The following is a 21664-nucleotide window of genomic DNA, read 5'->3' as shown; positions in this document are numbered from 1 at the left end:
CAGTCCCCTGAGATTGCTGTCTTGCTTGCTTGCTTTTTTTTTTTTTGGTGGGACAAATTCTCTCCCACCCTTATTTTGCAAAACATCAGAGTGGCGGATTCTTCTCTGAAAGACTTGATCTAACGACGCTGTGTGGGAGGATCTAGCTCCCCAGTCCTGTGTCTGACCCCGGCTGGGGGCTGGTGTAGATCAGAGTGGGTGATTTGTTTTGTTTCTTCTCCTGATGCTGTTCTGCACATGAAAGGAGGAGCAGCTCCCGAGGAGGCATGGCATGAGCTGGAAGCAGCCGCTGGAGGTAAGGTCTGTATCTCGCTGCAGATCCTTTGGCACACAAAGCTCCCTATGTCAGTTTGTATTGATGTCCCTAGGAAAACATCCCACCCAGAGGGATGCGGCTCGGTGCTACAATGAGAAACAGGGAAGATACAATTATAGCCTTCCTTGATGATCATTGCCTCATAGAGCTTGGGTTCTATAATGGCAGGCAAGCATCACCTTTCTAGTAGAACTAGGCTCCATTCATTTCCATCCAATACACTGCTCTTTGCTGTGCCCCGTGCTGCTTCTCTGACTGGCTGGGGGAAATGCTTTGGTGTCAGCCTCTTTTTTCTCTGCATTGAATAGAAATGGTGGAAGCTGAATTCCCAGATGCCAGAGGTTTGCGGTTGATTTATTTATTTATTTGTTCGCTCCATAGACCTGAGGCCGATGCTGTGATTCGTGTGGTTGGCAATGTGCTGAATGCTTCACTTTCTCAGCCCCCCGAGAGCATTTGGGTTAGCATCCTTTGGGGTGGAGTAGCTGGCTGGGCCAGTGGCTCAGAGCATGCTAGTGGGCATTCCCAGCTGAGGGGGTTTCTCTTGCTCCTCAGCACTGTTCAGGATCATTGTCCATTGTGCTGTTCCCTTCGGCCATGCTCTGGCTGTGAATTGCTCAAGCCAGTGAACCAGAGAGAGTGGCAGCGAATCAACCTCCTGGCTGGCTGTTATGGACCCCACTACCTCACCCTGCCCACTGGTGTCAGGGAGGAGGTGTGGGAGGTGTGATGGCCAAAGAGAAATCTGGGCCCAGAGGGAAGGCTGGGGCATTGCTGCTGGCTTTAGGCTGGAGGCCGGCTGGCTTGTGTGACTCCTGTAGGTGGAACGGGCTGCCAGGCCATAGAAATTTTAGGAAGTCTGTGCAGCTGGCCCATTGAAGCGCCAGAAAGTTTTGACTGTGGGGAGGGGGCGCTGGAACAAACTCTGCGGAGGAGTGTAAGAGCAGAGAGATTGCTCAGGGACTCAGCCCCCTGCCTGGCTGTAGCACACTGAGTCAGAGGCTCATCAGAGGCAGCATGGGAAGATGGAACCTTTCATAGAATATGAGGTTGGAAGGGACATCAGGAGGTCATCTAGTCAACTCCCTGCTCAAAGCAGGACCAATTCCCAACTAAATCATCCCAGCCAGGGCTTTATCAAGCCTGACCTTAAAAACCTCCAAGGAAGGAGATTCCACCACCTCCCTAGGTAACCCATTCCAGTGCTTCACCACCCTCCTACTGAAAAAGTTTTTCCTAATATCCAACCTAAACCTCCCCCACTGCAACTTGAGACCATTACTCCTTGTTCTGTCATTTGGTACCACTGAGAACAGTCTAGATCCATACTCTTTGGAACCCCCTTTCAGGTAGTTGAAAGCAGCTATCAAATCCCCCCTCATTCTTCTCTTCTGCAGACTAAACAATCCCAGTTCCCTCAGCCTCTCCTCATAAGCTCCAGCCCCCTAATCATTTTTGTTGCCTTCCGCTGGACTCTTTCCAATTTTTCCACATCCTTCTTGTAGTGTAGGGCCCAAAACTGGACACAGTACTCCAGATGAGGCCTCACCAATGTCGAATAGAGGGGAATGATCACGTCCCTCGATCTGCTTGCAATGCCCCTACTTATACAAATGCCGTTAGCCTTCTTGGCTGCAGCAGGAGCTTTTGTGCCACTGGCCTGGGCATAACTTTTCACACTGAAAGGGTAGTGGAGAGAGAGAGAGAGAAAGACATAAGAACGGCCATATTGAATCAGACCAAAGGTCCATCTAGCCCAGTATCCTGTCTTCCGACAGTGGCCAATGCCAGGTGATTCAGAGGGAATGAACACAACAGCTAATCATCAAGTGATCCATCCCCTGTTGCCCATTCCCAGCGTCTGGCCAACAGAGGCCAGGGACACCATCCTGGCTAATAGCCATTGATGGACATATCCTCCATGAATTTATTTAGTTCTTTTTTGAACCCTGTTATAGTCTTAGCCTTCACAACATCCTTTGGCAAAGAGTTCCACAGGTTGACCTTCATCCCCACGGCTCAAAGCCTGAGCCAGCCTTTCTTACTAATTCATCTCTGGACCCTTCCTGTGAGTGCAGGTGGTTACTGCAGATTCATCCCATTCAAGGTGCTGGGTTTAACCCCCACAGGTGTCCCAGTGGCTTGGCCTTCCCACCCAGCTCCCCCATCCTCCCCCCTCTTGGAGAGCACATTGCTTTAGTTGCATAATTGCAGGCTAAGTGTAGGATAACTCCACTCTTGGTAACATCTGGGTGAGCCCAGTCAAACCCATGTAGTTGCAATTGGTGTACCTAAGAACAGGCCACTGTGTATGGAGGGGTGTAGTGGGGGGAACAGAGGTGATTTGGTAAAGCAGCAGCCTTTTCTGTAACCATCCTACTTCCATAGATCCAGGGCTGCTTACATTCAGTGTCATGTCTGCTGTATCTATTTGCTTAAGGCCATCATCCAGGACTGTGACATCAGGGACCCTTTCTTCTGGTCCTGACCTAAAGGGAAATCCACCTTCTGGGAGCTCAGGGCAGGTGCTGAATAGAGCAGGAGCAGCTGAGGCATGGAAGGGAAGGCTGGGGGAAGGTAAAAGAGAGGGAAAGACGGAGGGAAGGTAACAGGAAGAGAGAGAGAGAGAATTCTGCTCTCTGGGATGATGTTCACATTGTCCCCAGCTGCCCTGGGTCCATGGTGTTTTCAGCCCTGTCATGCCCAGCTCTGCTGTCCCCACTGGAGCCCAACCCTGGACAGCAAAGGTGCAAACCCATTGAAAGGGTCAGGGCTGGAGAAGGAAGCAGGAGACTTGCAGACACATTGAAAGCAATGTCCGCAGGATGATGGGCAGTGCCAGCAGTGCCATTATAGGGGCATAGGAAAGTCCCTAAGGAAAATCAAACAGGGTATGCTGGGAGGTCAGGCAAAACAGCAACATTCTGTTAGGCCCAGGACTGGCTTGTGGGGCTGGGCATGTCTTTCTCAAGCAGGAGCACCAAGCCATTTATTCTTCAGTTTGTGCCTCTGATTCCCCTACTCCCTGTATATACATGATGTAATTGCAGGTTTCTCCACTTGGCTCTGACGCTAGAGGCAGAAACATTTGGATGTGTTGGGCTTATCTTCACTGCAACTTGAGTTATAACTCAAGTGTTGCCCCTACCTCCAGTCCTGTCCACACACTAAACCCCTTCACTCAAATGTGGTGATGGCTGGCCCATCAGGGGCTGTAGCTAAAGCTCATCAGCAGCTAACACGACCACTTTGCAATGTGGCTGCAGGCTAGTGCCCCTTGAGGAGTGCATGCCCTACAGTGCCTTCCCACAGCTTCCCTCCATGTGCCCAGAATGGACATGATTCCACAGAGCAAAGGACTAGGAGGCATGCCCCCAAACTCTTAGCACCACACATGTGAGTGCAGGGCCAGGGTGGAGAGTTAGTTTGTACTCAAGCTAGGGTAACTGGAGAGGGTAACTCCAGTGAACTCGGCAGTGCGACGTATCCTTTGGGAAGGTCCCGCTAGGAAGGTTGTTGGACTCATACAGTGCTTTGCCCACATGGTTTGCACCCACTTTGATAAGCCCACACGTCTCTAGCCCTCTGTATGATGGTGTGTAAGTGCCCCACTCCTTCCCTGCTCTGACATGCACCTGACACAGTCCAGCTCCACAGCTGGTGTAAATCAGCCCACTGACTTCCACAGAGTGATACCAGTTTACACTAGTTGAGGATTGGGCCCAGAGAGTTTGAGCATGGAGAGCCTTGCACTTCATCTCAGGCAAATCATGCAAGGGACTAGCCACTTCTGCTTGGCTGAGTAAGAGCCAGGATGGGAGCTCTAGTCACACCAGCCCCTCATTGCCATGAACTTGAAGAATCACTTCTCTCCCACAGCTGGCTATGCTTGGAGCAGTAGAAAGAGCCAGGGTTGGGGCAGTGGGCTGAGAATAGTGCTGGGGGCCAGGAATTCCTGAGTTTGAGTTCCAGGCCAGCTACTGATTTGGTGTAGGACATCAGGCAAGTCACTTCATGATAATAATACCCTGCCCATTTCTAGTGTCTTCCCCCAGAGGATCTCAGAGCACTTTACAAACAGCAGCGAATCCACCTTCCTGTGATACTGATGAGTGCCACTGAGGCACTGAGAAGGGAGGTGACTTGGCCCAGGCACCAATGACAGAATCAAGAACTCAGATCCCCAGATCATTTCTTCTGTGCTTTAGCAGATTCCACACTGTGGAATTGGGGTGATGCTAGCTCCTTTCCGCCATGGGTGAGGATCAATCAGTTCATGCTTGTAAAGTCTTTGCATAACCTGAGAGCCCAAGTACTATTATTATTTGACTCTAATTGTTATCACCAACATCTTGGGTCGTCCCCCCTACCCACACACACACACACCGCCATGGGTGCACAGCTAGCTGTGCAACTTTCTGGTGAAATGTGCATGCAGGTGAGTTAGTGTCTCCCAGACACACACACACCCATCCACACCCTTAGTCCCTGGGGACACAGTGCATCTACCCAGCAAGGAGTGGAGTGAGCCTGAGAGCTTCTCAAATCAACAGGCAGCTCCAGCAGAGACAGCCTGATCTTTCCGTGCCATTCCAGGGACACACAAACACCCATGTGCTCTGCTGCACTTGGAGCCTGCCAGTGGAAAATCAGTGATGTTTGGGTCCTGCTGCACTCAGAGAGGGTGGCTCTGAGAGGTGGATTCTGCTGGACTCCAATGCTGGCATCTGAGTCCCAGGGATGTTTTCCCCTGCTGTGTAGATTCTGGGTTATGAATCCTGGTATTCTAATCCCTACCTTTGTGGGCCCTGCACTAGCAGATCCCATGCTTTCCATCGCTACACTGGTGATTTTGCATTGTGCTCAAGGTTGGGCAGTTGAGGTTTGGCAGTTGAGTTGCCCAGGGCTTACATGCAGGAACTAGGTGGTGTGTTGGAGAGGATGAGGCAGTATTCCTTTTGGAACCAATGCAGACTCTGCCAGGGCACTGCTGGGGCAGGAGGAAATCTTAGGAACTGCAGCAGAACACTTTCTGCTGGCGAGAGGAAACAGACACTGACTGGAGGCTGCTTTGAGAGATCAGCTGATGCTCTTGTCATAGCTCAGGCTGCTGGCATTCTAGCTGCCATTGCAAGGCACTGGTGCTGCTGTGGGGAAGCTCTTGCTGCATCCCAGGACTGGACACTGCTGTGTGGAATCTCCTGCTGCTGACTTCCCAGCTGGGCACACAATGAGCTCTGCTGTGTGGCACTCAGAAGAACTAGCCAAGCTCCCATTCTCGGACTGTTGGTGTAAATCTTTGCTCACCCTCAAGGAGTGAGCAAAGCTTTATAGTGGGTGGGAATTTTGTTAGCATCAATTTTTCATTATTTTCCCTCACAGCTTTCCTCTGACAACTGGTCCCTTAGTAGTTTGATGGGGCCGAAATTTACCCCAACAGTAACTGAAGTCAGAGAAGTTACATCAGGGATGAATTTGGCCTCCTATCTCGAGATTGGCTTTGCTTTCTTTCAGCATCTTGGCCCTGTCGCCTCTGACTATAATCCCTGCTGTCTGACTGAGTCGTGGGAAACAATGCATCTTAGTGGGATTCTGTGCCAGGAGAAGGAAAGGGTCTGTGTGAGGGGCAGGGTGGACAGGCTGATTCTGCTTGGTGATGGTAAATTCACAGGAGTGTTGCATGTCTTTGTTCATTAGTGCCTGGGAAAGTGTGTCGAGTTCCACTAGAGGCAGGTGCTGTGTATGTGCAAAGTATTATTATAAAAGGCAAATATAAATTATTGCATGGAATCCACAAGGAGACAGAGAGGTAGGTTATACTTTGGTCCAATCAACCTTGTCAGTGTCCCTTTAAGACCTCTGATAGACTAATAAGCCATTTGCTTGCCTTATCCAAAGAAGTAATAGTAGAGGAAAAGACTGTTGCTGCAGCACCTAGAGGAATGTCAGAGGAGGGAAAGCCATAGGCATGGGTGTGAGTAACTCCCCAAGGTGTGAGGCAGTGGCGGATCAGGCTATGAAGATGCAGTGATTCCTATTAATCTCCGGAAGTTTTATTTACCTCTCTGTGGTTTGGGTATTTTGCTGAGCTGAACCAAATCAAGCCACATGGAGTAGCATATTGTAAGGCTTCAAAGAGTGCTCATGGCTGCCTGCTCTGACTCTGTCCTTTGATCAGGAGACCAGCTTGCTCCTGCCTATAGTAATGGAGCTTTTTGGTTCTAGTGCTGCCTGTGGATTTATCTATTCCTCCACCGCCCCTGGTGGGAGAAGAAATTGTTTGGTCTCCATGGGAAGTGAATGCAGCAGCCCCTGCTCTGCAAGTAGGCTCCAAGGAACTGGGAAATGCAGAATATGCTATTTCCGAGGTACCAGGTAGTTCCTATTGAGGCATTCAGAAACCTCAGTGATGGGCACAGTAGAAAATTGCCTGGCTGGTTGGAAGATAGGTAGATAGAGAGCTGAGAAGAGGGCCGGATCTGTATGAAGTGCTGTCTGGCTAGTTTAGACTGTCAGTCTGATCAGTTAGCAGTGGGGTGACTCTTTGCAGGTTCTCCTAAAGCCTTTTTAATCACGTGACTTTTATGGGTGTCTGTGAGGAGGACCAGAAGCAAAGAAGTATTCATTCATGTAAATAATGCCAGGGCCAGAGAATTTCCCCCAACCCCCATGTGTGCATGCACCTTCCTCCCACTGCATGTATGCACACACACACAGTGCCTGTACCCGCTGCATGCATACATATACACATCCATCCCTACCCCTTATGCATGCATCCACCTGCATGCAAACACATAGAAACCACACCCTATCCCATCTCGCTCCTCCCCATGTACACACATTTTCATGGTGCAGAAACCCTTCCACAGTCTGTGCATACACCTCCATGCACACAGACACACCACCCCATACCTCCCTGTGTATATATACACACACTAGAGATGGAACAAACCGGCAAAGTTCAGATCTGGATCTCCATTTACACAATGGTTAGGGGTCTGAGTTCACTGACAGACAGACTGAAAATCATGCAGGAAGATCAGGAGAGGGGATGAAGGACCAAGTGAACGACGCATAGGGAGTTAAGTGGAGTGAGGGTGGAGATGGGATAAGGGGATTTTTGGGGCTAGTTTCAGACCCTGTAGGAGTGGGTGTGACTCCACTGAAGTCAGTGTCATTCCACACACAGACACCAGGTCTACATTAGAGCTGGCAGAATTATTCACTTCAAGTACATTATCTGTCAAACATCACCTCTTTTTTCCTTGGGTCTTTGCAAATCATCAGCCAGATTTTCTTCATCATTCTTCAATAGCATTTGCCAACCATTTCGCATGGATGATTTCTGAGCCTTGCTACTCTCATTGTGCTGTTAGGGTCATGTGGTATCACCTCTGCTACCTGACTGGACATGTGGAATCTTTTTAAAAAGGAGAGTGAAGGATCTGAATGATGACTAATGGGTAGCGATTACTAATAACAAATACTCGTTTGCCCACGTATACCCCTGACCCATGTGAATCCCTTTGCTCCTATGAGCCATCCCTCAAGATGCAAGCGAGTCAGAACCCAGCTGGGCAGATCCACATGAACTTGGCTGGTGTTTCTGCAGCACTCCACCAGCACTGGCCAGCCTGATCTAATTGCTGGAAATTTCTCTCTGGATGCTCTGTCCTTTCTTAACAACCCCTATGGGGAGGGCTCCAAGGGCAGACTTGGGAAGCTGAGTTTTGACTTTACCACTGGGCTGCAGATTAAACCCTTGCTAGTTTCTGGAGTTGCCAGTCCCTCCTGGAGCCCTGGGGATTTGCAGAGGATTCTTCTCCACCATGGAGGAGTACAAGTTGCCTCTAATGAGCTGTTCTCCAGGAGGGAAGAGGATGGACTGAGAAGATCTGGGTGGCAGTCACTTGTCCGGTGAAACTACAAAAAAAATCCCCACGAATACAGATGGGGGAGAAGAAAGAGGCGGCTGAATGAATGGACCACTGGGCTTCCTTCTGGAGAGAAGGGGACTGTTTGGAATTACCTCCACTGGGGCACATGGGAAGCCAACTGCCTATGCCAAATTCTCTGCTGGTGCAAATGGGTGAAGCTCCAGAGCTATGGCTGTTTACACCAGCAGAGAATTTGTCCCTCCCCTGTGTTCAAGCCAATAGGCAAAACTCTTGTAGGAGGGTTTTTTAAACTGGAAAGAAAGGGTACTGGGGAAGGTCTTGAAAGAGGGATTACACCAGTCATGGAAACAGGGAGGATAGGACAGAATGGTTTATGGGCAGAAGATAAAGGGAAGGAACTGGACAATCAGTGTAGTCTCGCTCTTGAAGGTAGGATATCACATGATCCGAAATGTCCTCATCGCAACGCAAGAAGCATGGCAGACTTGCAGGGTGAGCTAGAGGTTTTGGTTAATATGGAAGATCACAGCCTAATGCAAGTGTGACTGACTGGCTGAGTGGTTACGGGGATGGGGCTGGCTAGTTAATGTGGATGGCTATAATGATAGTGCATTTACAGATCCAAAGGATCCGAGAGTGAGAGAGACACTACACATGGAGCTCATTTCTTCCACTAGCAATGTGCAGTCCATCTGCAATGAAGCACAACTGTTTAACAGCACATTGCAATCCCATAAAACAGTTTAGGACAGGATGTGAAGTGGGGTTCCTTATTGAGTTGAGGGATATTTTGTACCCTGGACCTCATTTTTCTATGCAGAGGACTGCACTGCTGTCAGCACAGTGCCCCAGCATCACGCTGGCATCACCATTGTTATGCCTATTTTACTGATAGGTAAACAGAGGCATTAAGTTGGTAAGTGACTTGTGCTGGGTCACCCAATGAGTCAGTTGCTTAGAACCTAGGATTTCTGAGTCCCACTTCCTTGATCTAACTACTAGACCATGCTACCTCACACTGTAAGCTTAAGGCAGAAAACAGGGTAAGACTGTGGTGAACAAGAAACATGGATTATCTTTTAAAAAAACTCCCCTCAAATGAGCCATTTGATCCAGTTCGTCTGTGCATTGGGCAAGTGATTTGGGCATGAGGGCGGAGAAGGAACTGCCTTATTTCCAAGGCATGGATTGAGTTTGGAAGATTTGATTTTCTGGTCAGCCAAATTTCTGCAACTGAGCTACCAGACATTTTCTGGCCATCATGCTTTGTCTGGGAATTGTCTACTTTTTATACCCAGCACTCTCAGTCTTGTCAGCTGCCTCTATTATGGTCAGGGATCCGTCTTGCCGTGCCATTCCCATGGTGGTCTGCAGGGTGCAAAGTGCAATGCAGGCTAAATAGTCCCCAGTGCAAAAATCAGCGTGTCTGTAGGAGGTCTCCAGACAGCTGGTTAGCAGATGGCTTTACAGCAGTGGATGCTGAGCCCCAGTACCAGAATAGAGACCCCTGAACTCATAGGACATTCCACTCTGGATTTGGCAGCTTGCTATTATTTGTACAATAGGCCCAACCTGGACCTTTGTATCCAGAATGCTCTGGAACATTGGGAAGAAGGTTCAGATTCAGACCTGATTCTGGTTTCAAACTTGGCATCTCAGCTCCACCATCCACTGAAAATATTGGGTGTGTTAAACACTTGGACCCAGATCCTCAGCTGATGTAAAATCAGTACAGCTGCACTAAAGTCAATTGAACTATGTGATTAGCACCAGCGGAGGAGCTAGCCCTTTGTGAGTCTTTGATACTGTGATTCTTACTAAGTTTTTGACAGGGTTACTATGCTAGTGGGTGGGGGAAGCTGTACATATGATATGCCTTGATTTTAGGAACATTTTTGACACAGTCCCACATGACATTCTCCTAAACAAACTACTGAAATGTGGGCTAGATTAAATTACTATAAGGTGGGTGCACAACTAGTTGAAAGACCGTACTCAAAGAATAATTATCAATGGTTTGCTCTCAAACTTGGGGGATGTATCTAGTGGGGTCCCACAAAGGTCAATCCTGGGTCTGCTACTATTCAATATTTTCATAAATGATTTGGATAATGGAGAGCATGCTTATAAAATTTCCAGATGACACCAGGCTGGGAGAGGTTGCAAGCACTTTGAAGGACAGGATTAGAATTCAAATGAACTTGACAATTGGAGAATTGGCCTGAAATCAATAAATAAATTCAGTAAAGACAAATGCAAAATACTATACTTCGGATGGAAAAATCAAATAAATGCACAAATACAAAAATGGGAAATAACTGTGTAGGTGATAAAAGAAATCATGGTGAAATTCCTCAAGGGCTTCTTTTCCATGGGTCCAAATGATGAAGATGTCATCAATGTAGCGCAAGTAGAGTAGGGGCGTTACTTTAACCTGTCTGGTCATTCAATGACAGACCTGTGGGTGGCTATATTACAACAGAAAAACTTCAAAAACAGACTCCAAGGAGAGACTGCTGAGCTGGAATTGATATGCAAACTAGACACAATCAACAAAGGATTGAATAAGGACTGGGAATGGCTGAGCCATTACAAACATTGAATCTATCTCCCCTTGTAAGTATTCTCACACTTCTTATCAAACTGTCTATACTGGGCTATCTTGATTATCACTTCAAAAGTTTTTTTTCTCTTACTTAATTGGCCTCTCAGAGTTGGTAAGACAACTCCCACCTGTTTATGCTCTCTGTATGTGTGTATATATATCTCCTCAATATTTATTCCACTCTGTATGCATCCGAAGAAGTGGGCTGTAGTCCACGAAAGCTTATGCTCTAATAAATTTGTTAGTCTCTAAGGTACCACAAGTACTCCTGTTCTTTTTGCGGATACAGACTAACACGGCTGCTACTCTGAAACCTATGTAGGTGATAGTACTGCTGAAAAGGGTATGGGAGTTATAGTGGATCACAAATTGAATATGAGTCAACAGTGTGATGCAGTTGTGAAAAAGGCTAATATTCTGGGGGGTATTAACAAGAGTGTCGTATGCAAATCAAAGAAGGTAATTGTTCTACTCTACTCAGTCCTAGTGAGGCCTCAGTTGGAATAATGTGTCCAGTTTTTGGTACCATACTTTAGGAAAGTTGTGAACAAATTGGAGAGAGGCCAGAGGAGAGCAACAAAAATGATAAAAGCTTTTAGAAAACCTGGTCTATGAGGAAAGATTAACAAAACAGGGCATGTTTAGTCTTTAGAAAAGAAGACTGAGGTGGGACCTGATAACAGTTTTCAAATATGTTCAGGGCGGTTATAAAGAGGACTTTGTGACCAATTGTTTTTCTTGGCCACTGGAGGTAGGACAAGACGTAATCAGCTTAATCTGTAGCAAGGGAGATTTAGATTAAATATTAGGAAAATATTTCTTACTCTAAGGGTAGTTAAGCTCTGGACTAGGCTTCCAAGGGAGGTTGTGGAATCCCCGTCATTAGAGGTGTTTAAGAACAGGCTGGACAAACACCTGTCAGGGATGGTCCAGTTTACTTGGTCTTGCCTCAGCACAGAGACTGGACTAGATGACCTCTCAAGGTCCCTTCCAACCCTACATTTCTATGATCTTTCTCTCCTGTACACTGGCTTTACATTCATGTTGCCCACTAGCTTCAGTAGAATCACTGCTGATATACATGGCCATAACAGATCAGAAAGAAACCCAAGATTTCTGCTTGGCTAGTGTAAACAGATCCTGTACAACCCATACAAACACGTCCACCAATCAGGCTGTCTGTTATGGGTAGCAGATTGTGGGAATACTACTCAAATACCTAAAAGCATGACATGTTAAATGAGGTCTTCATTCTTATTTAAGGAGAAGAATGATTGCCATCTCTGGATGTGCATCTCTTTGCAGGTCAGCTAACCAGACAGGGTCATGATATAGGACTATAACAGGGTTTAAAAGAGAACTAGATAAATTCATGGAGGTTAAGTCCATTAATGGCTATTACCCAGGATGGATAAGGAATGGTGTCCCTAGCCTCTCTTTGTCAGAGAGTGGAGATGGATGGCAGGATTACCTGTTAGGTTCATTCCCTCTGGGGCACCTGGCATTGGCCACTGTCGGCAGACAGGATACTGGGCTGGATGGACCTTTCGTCCGACACAGTATGGTTATTCTTCTGTTCTTCTGTTCTTAGGGATTGTGTTTTTGTGCTGTGTTTGTACAGCACCTAGCACAAAAACAACGAGGAGTCCGGTGACACCTTAAAGACTAACAGATTTATTTGAGCATAAGTTTTCGTGGGTAAAAAACCCACTTCTTCAGATGCATGGAGTGAAAATTACAGATACAGGCATAAATATATATTGGCACATGAAGAGAAGGGAGTTACTTTACCAGTGGAGAACCAATGTTGAAGGCCAATTTAGTCAGGGTGGGTGTTGTCCACTCCCAATAATTGATGAGGAGGTGTCAATACCAAGAGAGGGAAAATTGCTTTTGTAGTGAGCCAGCCACTCCTAGTCCCTATTCAAGCCCAAATTGATGGTGTTAAGTTTTCCAATGAATTGTAGCTCAGCAGTTTCTCTTTGAAGTCTGTTTTTGAAGGTTTTTTTGTTGAAGAATGGCTACTTTTAAATTTGTTATTGAGTGTCCAGGAAGATTGAAGTGTTCTCCTACTGGCTTTTGTATATTACCATTCCTGATGTCTGATTTGTGTCCATTTATCCTTTTACGTAGAGACTGTGCGGTTTGGCTGAGTGTAACCCCTTTAAATCTTTTTCCTGGGGTGAGGGGGAGAGTAAGAAAAAAAGGAGGGAAACTCCAGGGGGCAGCACTGGAGTTCCAAGGAGGGGGAGAGGCAGCCTGCAGGCCCTGAAAAAGTGAAGCAGCAGAGAACCTGCCTGAAGCCTGAAAAGGACAGGGCACTAAGGTTACACTTGGTGGCCAGTATGGGGATGCAAGGATAAATGCTGCAGGTGTTCTTGGTAGTAAGATTAATAAAGTATGGTGACCTGTGATCCGCTGTCCAGCAATGCCTCACACAATCGTCCTTCTATACGAACGGGTACTATAGCCTGGGGGCCTATCAGCCCATCTGGGTAACCCCTGTTTGTGTTTTTTTCTGGGGAGCCTTGGAATTTCAGGGTCTTGGGTTGCTCCTTTCCCAAGCCCTGTTGGTGTTTCCCTGAAGCTTCCTAATGGTCTGCTGCAATCTCTGAGATACCCTTGCATGATCTGTCTTGTTTTGGCAGTTCAAGGCATAGTGACCATCTCTTCCACAGTTATAACAGAAACGTAACTTTAGCGCCCTCGTGGCCAAGATGGAGTCTGCTCTGCAGGCAGCTCTGGCCAAGAGAAGGCGTTAAAGTTACACAATGTACGTGGCAGAGGGGCATTGCTGGCACATGATGGCATATATCACATTAGATGGGCAGGTGAATGAGCCTCTGATGGTGTGGTTGGGTCCTATGATGGTGTCGTTAGAATAGGTATGGGGACAAAGAAGGCAACGGGGTTTGTTACAGAGATTGGTTCCTGGGTTAGTGTTTCTGTGGTGTGGGGTGAAGTTGCTGGTGAGTATTTGCTTCAGGTTGGGGGGCTGTCTGTAAGCGAGGATTGGCCTGCCTCCCAAGGCCTGTGAGAGTGGGGGATTGTTTTCCAGAATAGGTTGTAGATTGTTGGTGATGCGCTGGAGGGGTTTTAGCTGGGGGCTGTACATGATGGCCAGTGGTGTTCTGTTATTTTCCTTGTTGGGCCTGTCCTGTAGTAGGTGACTTCTGGGTACCTGTCTCGCTCTGTCAATCTGTTTCCTCACTTCCCCAGGTGGGTACTGTAGTTTTAAGAATGCTTGATAGAGATCTTGTAGGTGATTGTCTCTGTCTGAGGGGTTGGAGCAAATGCGGTTGTATCTCAGGGCTTGGCTGTAGACAATGGATTGTGTGATGTGTCCTGGATGGAAGCTGGAGGAATGTAGGTAAGTGTAGCGGTCAGTAAGTTTCTGGTATAGGGTGGTGTTTATGTGACCATGACTTATTTGCATTGTAGTGTCCAGGAAGTGGATCTCTTGAGTGGACTGGTCCAGGCTGAGGTTGATGGTGGGGTGGAAATTGTTGAAAACCAGGTGGAATTCTTCAAGGGCCTCCTTCCCGTGGGTCCATAGATGAAGATGTCATCAATGTAGCATAAGTAGAGAAGGGGCGCTAGGGGGTGAGAGCTGAGGAAACGTTGTTCTAAGTCAGCCATAAAAATGTTGGCATACTGTGGGGCCATGCGGATACCCATAGCAGTGCTCCTGACTTGAAGGTATAAGTTGTCCCCAAATCTGAAATGGTTGTGGGTGAGGACAAAGACACAAAGCTCAGCCACCAGGTGTGCCGTGGCCTCATCAGGGATACTGTTCCTGACAGCTTGTAGTCCATCCTCATGTGGAATATTGGTGTAAAGAGCTTCTACAGCCATGGTGACCAGCATGGTGTTTTCAGGAAGATCATCAATGCATTGTAGTTTCCTCAGGAAGTCAGAGGTGTCTTGAAGATAGCTAGGAGTGCTGGTAGCGTAGAGTCTGAGGAGAGAGTCCAAATAGCCAGATAATCCTGCTTTAAGAGTGCCAATGCCTGAGATGATGGGGCATCCAGGATTTCCAGGTTTATGGATCTTGGGTAGCAGATAGAATACCCCTGGTCGGGACTCTAGGGGTGTGTCTGTGTAGATTTGTTCCTGTGCTGTAGCAGAGAGTTTCTTGAGAAGATGGTGTAGTTTCTTTTGGTACTCCTCAGTGGGATCAGAGGATAGTGGCCTGTAGAATGTGGTGTTGGAGAATTGTCTGGCAGCCTCCTGTTCATAATCCGACCTGTTCATGATGACTACAGCACCTCCTTTGTCAGCCCATTTGATTATAATGTCAGAGTTGTTTCTGAGGCTATGGATGGCATTGTGTTATGTACAGCTGAGCTTATGGGGCAAGTGATGCTGTTTGTTCACAATTTCAGCCCGTGCACATCTGCGGAAGCACTCTATGTAGAAGTCCAGTCTGTCATTTCGACCGTCAGGAGGAGTCCACGCAGAATTCTTCTTCTTGTAGTGTTGGTAGGAGGGTTCCTGTATGTCAGTGCTCTGTTCAGTGGTGTGTTGAAAATATTCCTTGATTCGGAGACGGCGAAGATCACCACAGAACTGTATCATCTGCGTGGGGGTGGTGGAGCAGAAAGAGAGTCCCCAAGATAGGACAGACTTTTCTGCCGGGCTAAGTGTGTGGTTGGATAGATTAACAATATTGTTGGATGAGTTAAGGGTATCACTGTTGTAGTACCCTGAGGCACATAGGAGTTTAGATAGTTTACTGTCCTTTTTCCTCTGTAGAGAAATAAAGTGTGCAATGTAAATGGCTTGAAGTCCAGCCACGTGGAAGTTTGTGTGGAAGGTTGGTTTTGTATGAGAGTCTCCAGTTTTGTATGAGAGTCTCCAGAAACTGAGGAACCACCTGATCATCATCCTGTACAGCAAACAGGAGACGATAAAGAATGAGCTCTCAAAACTGGAGACTCTCATACAAAATACCTTGCCTGAGGCATCCTAGGACTGCATTAGCCTTTTTCACAGCCACATTACATTGGCGGGTCATAGTCGTCTTGTGAACAATGAACAATGAATACACCCTGGTCTTTCTCCTCCTCTGTTGCTTTCAACTGATATATCCCCAGCTTAGAGCAGAGATTGTAACTGAGAGCAGCAGTTGGCCCATTTCCTGGCTTTTCCATCAAGGCTAATTCAGTTACAATAAATGTTGTCCTGTCTGTAGAGCAGGCACCTCTCTATACAGGATATGTAACTCCTACCTCTTGCAAAATGAGTAAGAGTACATGAGGGGCTACCCTACAGAGCAGATGGGCCAGATCCTCAGCTGGTGTAAATTGGCATTGGAGGCAATGAAGCTAATGCTGAATTACACCAGCTGAAGATCTGGCCCCAAATGCATCTCCTTATGGAAAGCACCAAATGGTACATTGATTGCCAGATTGATCCTTGGCAAGGTTCAGTCTGTAGTATCTCCTGTAATCCTTTGCATCCGAAGAAGTGAGGTTTTAACTCACGAAAGCTTATGCCCAAATAAATCTGTTAGTCTTTAAGGTGCCACCAGACTCCTTGTTGTTTTTGTAATCCTTTGGGATCCGTACCACAGTGAGCTCTGGTGTGAGAATGGGGAAGATCTTAATTCTTCCAACCCACCATCTGGAAGCATGTATAAGCAGCTCTGTGGAGTAATTAGGTCATTGATAACCTCATCGGGACTTCCCTTGACTTAGCTCTGGGTTTCTGAAGTTGCCCCTTAAAAATGTCATTTGCCTGACTGTGTTCATTGGGCCAAATCCTTTCTCTTGCTGTGGGGAGGTGGGCACCAGGCAGGGCATGAGTCCAACATGCCATTCAAGAGTGTGCAAGGAGGGGGCCCTGCTTCTGGGTCCTCTAGTACAACATAGCCCCATGGAGGCTGTGGCCAGGCATGTGCCTGGACAGGGTAGTAGAAGGGAGAGCAAAGATGCTCGAGATGTAGTGGACAAACAGTAATGGCAGCAAGCAGAGAGGAACAATCCTTGATATAACTTTATGAAATGACAAGGAAACATTAAGGTGAGTGAAAGCAGGGGGACCCCTGGGGGCCAGTGACCATAAGGCATAATGAGAAGAGGGGAAAGAAACTAGTGATGAGCATCCTTTGGAAAGAACTATGGCTGGCAGGGTTGAGAAAAACAAGAGGAGCTGGTAACCACATGCCTCAGGAGATGATCTATGAAAAGGGGTGGGCTGGGAGGTAGCACCTAATGTCCAGCACATCCGCATGCCTGCTGGAGGGAAGTGCCAGAGGAAAGGATGTGGGGAGAGCAGCAGAAAGCAGAGACGGAGGAGTGAAGTGGATCGCAAGAGGGAGGGCAAGTGGAGTGCTATACAGAAACACATGGTAGAGGAGGGGAAAAAAACAAGGGCTGACATGTTTCCTCTGTCACAGCAAGAGGTGGTGTAGACACTGCACTGCCCAAGGACTGGCCCTGGGGACATTGTGCTGCCCCTGCTTCCTCCTGACTCAGTTGGGGCAGGCTTAGTAATGTGCTGTGGCTCTATACCAGCAGGAAATTATAACGCACCCATGCACCAGCTGTGTGGCCAGCAAGAGAGGGGTGCAGTCAAGTCTCTGTCTATTTCGAGCCCAAAGTGCAGGTCTGGGATCTTGGCTCAGAACTGCCAAGGGGGAGGAGGAGAAACAATAGGTTGATTTAAGGCTGAAACTGGCCCTGGCAAAGAGGAGGATGGTAAAATAGTTGTAGGGGGGACTCAGTCAAGGCTTTGTGGATGTATGTATGGCATGAGGCAACATTCAAATTATGTCATGCTGAGGTCTGGGAAGTCAGGGTACAATCTGGGTCATAGCAGACGTGGAACTAGCCAGCACTAAAAGCACCATGCTCATGGACCCATTCCAGAATTCTCTGGGAATTGAGCAAAGATGCAGCTTTAAGACCTGGTCACAAATCTGGGGCTCTTAGAGCTCTGCTCAAGCCATTAGCCAATGTTGTTTTGTTTGGCTCTTTGCAAGCAGCCTGACTGGGCTGAGAGAATGTGTGGGTTATGTAATACTCAATACTGACTGTCAGAGGTGAGCTGCCTGCTACCTCTCCCAGCAAATGGCACTTGTCTACATGCACTGGGGCAACTTCAGGGGTGATTTCAAACTGATTTAGTTAAACTGATGCAAGAGGCTGTGTGGATGCTTTTATTTTGATTTAGCCTAATTGGGAACCGGGTCAAGCTAAACTGAAGCAAGCCACTCTTAAACCACAAGAAGTGTCCACACAGGGGTTTGCCCAGGGAGAACAAAATCACTGCAAGTTTGTGCCTAATGAAAGACATAAGCCCTTTAGCTAAGTGTGTTTTGTAGCTAGCCATCTCAGATTCAACCCCTGCTGCTGACACAGCCAGGGGGATGTTACAACTGTGGTCTGTCTCTAAGTCTGGCCTGGGTCTTCCATTACTGCTGTTGGGATTCTGGATGGTTGCAAGTATCTGTTGTGGCGCTGGGCAATGCAGATCTGAAATGTCCATCCTCTACTTTAGAGGCTGCACTTGTAATGTTGGGAAGCACAAGAATCCCTGGATGGATCCCTATATATGGGGCTGGGCAGCAGAAGGGGCAAAGAGACCCTTGCAGCCAGTGCTAGTGCAAACCTAGGGCAGGAAGATTATTTTTTATTAGTATCTTTATTTTTTATTGGCCATTTCTTACCATGGGGCTCAATTCCACAGCCAGCAAACTGAGCCCAGAATGAATGGAGACCATGTCCTGGTCTGCTAGCTGAGTCCTTAATTGGCTGCAAGATGATCCCTGGATTTTCAAGTGTGCCTTCTGTAATCTGTATATCCTTCTACTTGAAAACCACATTGCTTAAAGATGATGAGCAGGTCTGTCTTTGAGGGATAAGTCAGAAGAACTCTGCCTGCTCTGCTTAACTCCGCTGCAGTTCAATGGCTCATCAGTCTCCCAGAGGAACAGGCCGAACAAGTTATCAAGGACCAAAGCACTAAGAATTCTGACTCCCTGCCTCCCCTAGTGTTTCTGAACTGTCTTCCTCTTTCCTTCCTCACTGGAAGCCTGAGAATGGGTCTGAGATAACAGGGCTGATCATTCTGAATGCTGGCACTCATTTCTCATCTTGCTCTTGGGGGACTGGATGGCTCAAGAGATTTTTACCATGGAGTCTTCCACCTCTAGATCACTGGTTTGGAGCCCACCCCAAATGGTAACAACAAGAATCTGGGGACAGATTCATTGAAAAAAATGTCTGTCCAGTGAATGTTGCATTTTTTCCTATCTATGAGCAGATCACAGTTGGCCAAGACATATTGGATACTTGCATTGATTCACAATCTGCAGCTCAAATAGAGCAGGACAGACACCCACAAACATGTGCTTGCACTATTCGCCCAAGCCTAGTAGTGACTGTCCCTCATTGTTTAGGAAGTACAGTATCCATAGAAATCTCCACCTAGCCTACTCTGCGAAGCCACCACTCTCCCCACATGCAAATCCCTCCTCAAGTCTCACTTCTTCCATGATGCCAACCATGGTGAAATCCGGGCCTCACTGAAATCAGTGGGAGTTTTGCCATTGATTTCAATGGGGCCAGGCTTTCAACCCAGAGGTGAACCCAGCCAAATGAAACAAATGCCTCCCAGTGATTCTTTCTCTTTGGCCTTCCCCGTGCAGCCCCTGCCATCTCTGCTTCTCGCTCTGAGACAGGCACTTAGCAAATAGTAACAATTAGTAAAGAACCCACTGGCGCAGCTGTAAATGCAAATGGGTAATAAGGTGCACACCAGCCTGATCTGTGCATGCAGATGTAGAGGTTAGCACCCTGCAGTGAGTGCTCCTTTTCTTTCTAAATTTGTCCCATCTACTTCGCCATCTAAGCCCTTTTCAAGGCAGCTGGTCAATAAGGGATGCATCTTCCAAGGGGAAAAGGGGGCATGGTTGGGGTTCCACTGCATCCAGGATCACTAGCTGCTTTTGGCAGCTGATGCAGGTGTAATGTATGCCAGGGGGACTGGATTAGTGTAGAGTTGTCCAGGATCAAGGGAGGGCAAAGGGCAGCTATGGGCACCCTTTTTCTTCACCTGTATCAATGGCTGATCAGTTGCAGCTGAGCTCTGGAGTCTCAGCTCTGCCTTGCCTTTTCTTATTCCAATGCTCTGCCAGTTATGTAACAGCAGGAGACAATTATCCTGTGACTAAGTTCTAGCCCATTAATATTCTCCTCCCTAAGTAGCAGCCATCCATTAGGCTCATCTGGGGACTATGCAATGCTTTTTTTTTTTTTACATCAAATTATTGTGAAACTAATTGTTCCTGTTGGGGGCACTGAGCTTGAATCAGGTGGATGTATCCAACATGTTGCAGGTGGATGATGGGACACTGGAATGCAGTCATCCTTGTGTATGACCTCTTAGAGAAGCAGTGTGGTCTACTGGCTAGAGTCCAGAAACATGGCTTCTATTCCTGACTCTGCTGTGTGACCTTAGACAATTCACTTCCCCTTCTGCTTCCCTTTGTCTGAAAGCTCGTAATTATTTTAGACCTAAAATCACAGCTAACCTTTCTGTCCCAGCTCCAGCAGCCAGATACTGTTCCATCCCTCATGCGCCCTTCCCTAGAACTCTATCTGGTGGACCCCTGCTGAGATCCATTCTCTGACTCTTGGAGCAGGCCTACACAGCCCTGGACCAAAGCTATGCAAGGAAGCTATGCAAATAATGGAAATGGTGTTGAAATCAGTTGTTTCTCCCCACCTCTATAGTGGCTTGGTTCTGTTTATTGAATGCAAAGCGAGAAGTCGATACTGAGCTGGGAAATAAGGGCAGGATGACACTAATGCTGCTGATCCCTATAATCTGTTGGCATCTCAATGAATGGTGGAAATGGCAGCACCTAAGAAATGGGTTTCCTTGCCACCCATATCTCTAATTACTAAAATGATTCCATCATCCAAATGATGGGCAAACCTCAGCTGGTGCTGTCATTTCCAGTTTGGATTAATGATTTAGTGTACTCTGGGGAGATACACTGCAGAGTATTTCAGTGGCTGAACTTTTAGGTTCTTAATCATTTGAGTTTTGTGTGTATGTGGATAGATGAATAGATGGATGGATAAATGTTGTGAACACACACATATGTACACATACCTGCACCTATATATAGTGTGTTCAAAGCATCTGTTTTATCTAATCTAATCTAATCACTATCTGTATAAACACACACACACACACACAAATTGATCTACCAGTCTATCCAGATATTTTATACATCTCTTATCATCACCATAATATCTGATGCGGGCTTTGCCATTTAAATTGACAATAATGTGTTGATCTGGCTAAATACACACATAAGCAGAGGCTGGCCTGATGAAATCAAGATGTGGACCCAGTTTTCAGAATACTAAGTGTTGTCTGCAGAAGGTATACTCCATTATTTATTGTGGAGTGTCTTTATTATTACCATATGTCTAGTTATAAAGGTTCAACACTCAAAGCAAGCTGAATGGGTAACAGCGCTGCTAATTAAATCCATAGAATATAAACCAAGTTCAGTGGACCCTTTATCCCCAGGACTTTAGGAGAAAGCCTTTGTTTATTTCCTATTACACAGAGGCTCTTCTAGGTTCCCTTTCCCCCATTTAGAGCAACTTGATTTGCTTTCATTAGCAAAAATGGCTTGTATGATGAATTTAGCGGATGTGACTCTCTGTGGGTGTGGGGTGTGTTTCAGTGCATAGATACATTAATGTATGTGGCAGCTGAAATAGATCCAGAGGACTGATATTGGGTATGTGTATGCATCAAATAATAAAGGCCAGTTTTTTATTTACACAAAGCCCCTTTTACACCAATCTGATGCTGTAA

The 21664-nt window shown here is 47.0% G+C and overlaps 1 protein-coding gene across 1 annotated transcript in view; it reads left to right on the top strand.

Moving 5' to 3' along the window:
• Positions 1-210: 210 nt before the first annotated feature.
• Positions 211-21664, top strand: part of FBXL16 (F-box and leucine rich repeat protein 16) — a 76961-nt gene continuing 55507 nt past the window's right edge. Inside the window, exon 1 of the mRNA XM_054043165.1 lies at positions 211-300. The gene's annotated coding sequence lies outside the window, so the exon portion shown is untranslated. The remainder of the gene's footprint in view (positions 301-21664) is intronic.

This window comes from Malaclemys terrapin, chromosome 10, assembly GCF_027887155.1.
Source record: "Malaclemys terrapin pileata isolate rMalTer1 chromosome 10, rMalTer1.hap1, whole genome shotgun sequence".
Taxonomy (NCBI): Eukaryota; Metazoa; Chordata; order Testudines; family Emydidae; genus Malaclemys; species Malaclemys terrapin.
The sequence above is the reverse complement of the archived record's forward strand: the minus strand, read 5'-3'. Positions and strand labels throughout refer to the sequence as shown.